This window comes from Aulonocara stuartgranti, assembly GCF_965226115.1.
Source record: "Aulonocara stuartgranti genome assembly, chromosome: 14".
In the NCBI taxonomy this organism is placed as follows: domain Eukaryota; kingdom Metazoa; phylum Chordata; class Actinopteri; order Cichliformes; family Cichlidae; genus Aulonocara; species Aulonocara stuartgranti.
This window is the reverse complement of record NC_138950.1, coordinates 36445375-36449213: the sequence shown is the minus strand read 5'-3', so window position 1 is coordinate 36449213 and position 3839 is coordinate 36445375.

The window sequence follows — 3839 nt, the reverse complement described above, 5'->3', positions numbered from 1 at the left end:
ACGCAGTTGTTTGGTGGTGGCATCTTGGAGCTTCCAGAGATTCAGTAAAATTAACAAGTGGTCTTGTTAATTTTAAGTGGTCTTTCTCATCACATAAAAAGAAAAAAGAAAACAAAAATATTCAGGAATTAGAAAAAAACATCAAATCACTAGAAGAAGCCTACGCGTCCCACCAAGATCAGGAAACATTGAACAAAATACGCAAAACAAAACTAGAATTAAATGAGATAATTGATAAAAAAACAAAATTCTTAGTACAAAGACTACGCCTACAAAATTATGAACATGGTAATAAATCCGGTCAATTTCTAGCAAACCAGCTAAAAATAAATAAAGAAAAAACAACTATATGTGCTGTTCAAGATTCATCTGGGAACACAATATATGAACCGATACAAATAAACAACATTTTCAAGGATTTCTATAAAACGTTGTATTCACCACAAATAAACCCATCTAAAAAAGAAATTGATCAGTTTTTGGACAACATAACTCTTCCAAAATTATTAGACACTCAAGCAATGGCACTGGATTCACCACTGACACCAGGTGAACTCCAGGAAGCTCTGATAAGTATGCCCAATAATAAGGCTCCAGGTCCAGACAGCTTTCCTGCAGAATTCTACAAAGAATTCTGGTCGATTCTAGCACCAGTTTTCTACAGAACGCTGTTGGAAATGAAAGAAAAGGGCAGACTTCCATCAAATATGAATTCTGCAAACATTAATCTCCTGCTAAAACCAGGCAAAGACCCTGTATATCCCTCAAGCTATCGTCCAATATCCCTTATAAATGTAGACCTTAAAATAATCTGCAAAGCTCTCTCAAAGAGACTGGAGAAAATAACCCCCCTCTTAATTCATCCTGACCAAACTGGTTTCATAAAAGGTAGGCACTCATCAACAAATACACGTAGATTACTTAATTTGATAGACTACTCATACAGTAAAAACCTAGAAACTACAATATTCTCTTTAGACGCAGAAAAAGCATTCGACAGAGTTAACTGGAAATTTCTATTTGCAACTTTACACAAATTTGGTTTTGGATCTTCTTTCATAAACTGGTTAAAAATATTATATAATTCCCCAACAGCTTGTGTTAGAACAAATGACCAGACATCCTCCAGCTTCTGTCTCTTGAGGGGCACCAGGCAGGGATGCCCACTCTCCCCTTCACTGTTTGCAATTTTTATTGAACCACTAGCAGCAGCAATTAGACAGAATTCAGTAATTAAGGGCATAAAATGCAAGAACGTGGAACATAAAATCAGCCTTTATGCGGATGATGTGTTACTCTTTCTCCAAAATTCACAAACCAATATCTCTGGGGTGATTGAATTGATAAACTCTTTTGCAAGAATATCAGATTACTCAATTAACTGGTCAAAATCTACAGTTCTACCGATTAATTGCTCCCTCCATAATTCCTCTTCTACACCACTGCAATCGGGAAATATAAAATATTTAGGTATTAATGTTTCTCCCAAGCTTGCAGATCTAACTAAATTAAACCATATCCCACTTTTAAAGAAGGTAGAAGATGATCTGGCTAGATGGAAATGTCTACCCATATCACTCATGGGAAGGGTTGCCGCTATAAAAATGATGGTCTTACCAAAAATAAATTATTTATTCTCAATGATCCCAACTAAACCGCCACAAGATTGGTTCAGATCGCTAGATTCATGTATGTCCAAATTCCTTTGGAAAAATAAACCCCCACGTATAAGCTTAAAAACACTACAAAAGACCAAGGATAAAGGAGGACTAGAACTACCTAACTTTCAGCACTACTTCTTAGCCAACAGGCTTCAGTTTATCTCAGGATGGCTAAAACATACCCTCTTAGATGAACCTTGGCTAGATGTAGAACAAGCACTTTGCAATAATCTAGAGATCTCAGACCTACCATTTATCAGCTCAAACATCCAACGACATGAATGCTTTAAAAGCATCAACATCAGCTCTTCTCTGACAGCATGGTGGGAGTTTCTAAAATTGACAGCGTCTTCATTAATCCCATGCAAACGTACACCTATCTGGAACAACCCTGACATATTACAAAACAATAATATGATAAACTTTTCAGATTGGAGTGGTAAAGGAATCAAATATTTAGAACATATACTAGAAGGAACAGAATTTATCTCATTTGACGGACTAGTTACACAATATGGGATCAACAAGAAAAGATTTTTAGAATATCAACAAATTAAATCCATAGTAAAAAAGAAATTTAAACCGGGTCAAGTTGAACTACAAACACCACCAAGTGTGGTTCAATTTCTTACTCTTAAAACCCCCAAATTACTATCCAAAATATACAGAATGCTTTCTAAAACAGATGAATCAATATCACTTCCTATTGCAAAATGGGAAGCGGATTTATCAGTTAACTTAGACCTAAACTTCTGGTCTCAGATTTGCTTAAAAACCTTTCATCTAATTAGAAATCCCAGTCTTCAATTAATTCAATACAAAATATTACATAGAATGCACTATACAGGTCATCGGATGTTCAAGATGGGCTTTACGTCTACCAACAACTGCTCACACTGCCAAACCAATTCACCGGACAATTATATCCACGCTCTTTGGTTCTGTCCACCAGTTCAGAAGTTTTGGCGCGAGACATGTGAAGACTTATCAAAGTGTCTGAAATGTAACATTCCAACTTCCCCCTTAGTGTGTTTGTTGGGCAGCTTAGATAATGTCACTTCAGAAAAGAATATCGCCCATATGGTTTTCACTGCCCTATGCATAGCCAAGAAAACAGTCCTCATGAACTGGAAAAATAAAAATAATCTTAATTCTAACCAATATAGAAATTATCTATTAGATTACATTAGTCTTGATACAGCCTCTGCCACCACATCAGATCAATTGCTCTGGGCTCCTTTGATCAGCTCCATCACCTAGTGGGGGTGGGGGGTCATAGTTTGGTCCCGCCTTCACCGTTGTGATTGGTGTGGGGGTAGGGACAGGCTTAGGGCGTCGGGGGGTTCCCCGGAGGCATCTTCCTTGGGGGGCTCAACCCGGGGTAGCGGTCATGTCCGGTTAGGGGCTCTGTTGGCTCTCAGGTGACTGTTTCCTCGCGGCTGCGTGCAGCGGGGCTAGGGGAGGGTCTGTGCTGACGGACGTGGGTTACTGACCTGGTAGCCTGGCTGCCCCTGGGTGGGTCCGGGATGGGCGTGAGGTTCTGGGGGCGCTCCGTCTCTGGGCTGGGGCCCGGGCCGGGCCTCGAGGGCTTGGGTCCTGGTTGGTGTGTTGCCGGGGTTGTGGGCGGGTGGGTGCATGGGGGCCCAGCCCTGGAGCAGGGTGCCGCCGGTGCATCGAGCCACCTGGGGGGGCTCTTCAACTGGTGGGGGAGATTGTCACATCTTGCAGGAGCTTTCCTCTCCTCAGGAGCTCCCTCTGCAGGAGGGGGAGATACAGGAGAGGTGGAGGAAGATCTCAGCCTGGGTGTTTATTGTCTTATGTAGTCTGGAAGATGAGTGGATGGTGGGGTGGGTGCAGTTTTCTCTGTGGTGGGGTTGGGTGGACTGTCCCGGGCTCTGTGGGGCCGGGAGGCGCTGCTGCACTGGGCCCCGGTCTGGATGGGCCTGGGCCCCCTTTCCCTGGCGGGTCGCGGAGTATGGGGGTGCCTACTGGGGTCAGCGGGGGAGCTGGCCCCAGGGAGGGGTCACTTGCCCCTCCCTTCCTTCCCTCCCCATCTCCAGCTGCCTCCCTCTTCCCGCTCCACCACAACCACCCACACACGCAGGACCTTGGAGTGGGGGTATGTCACCAGGGTGCAGAGGAGCCCCCCCCCCCGTCTCCTTCTGGTTGCCTCTGCCT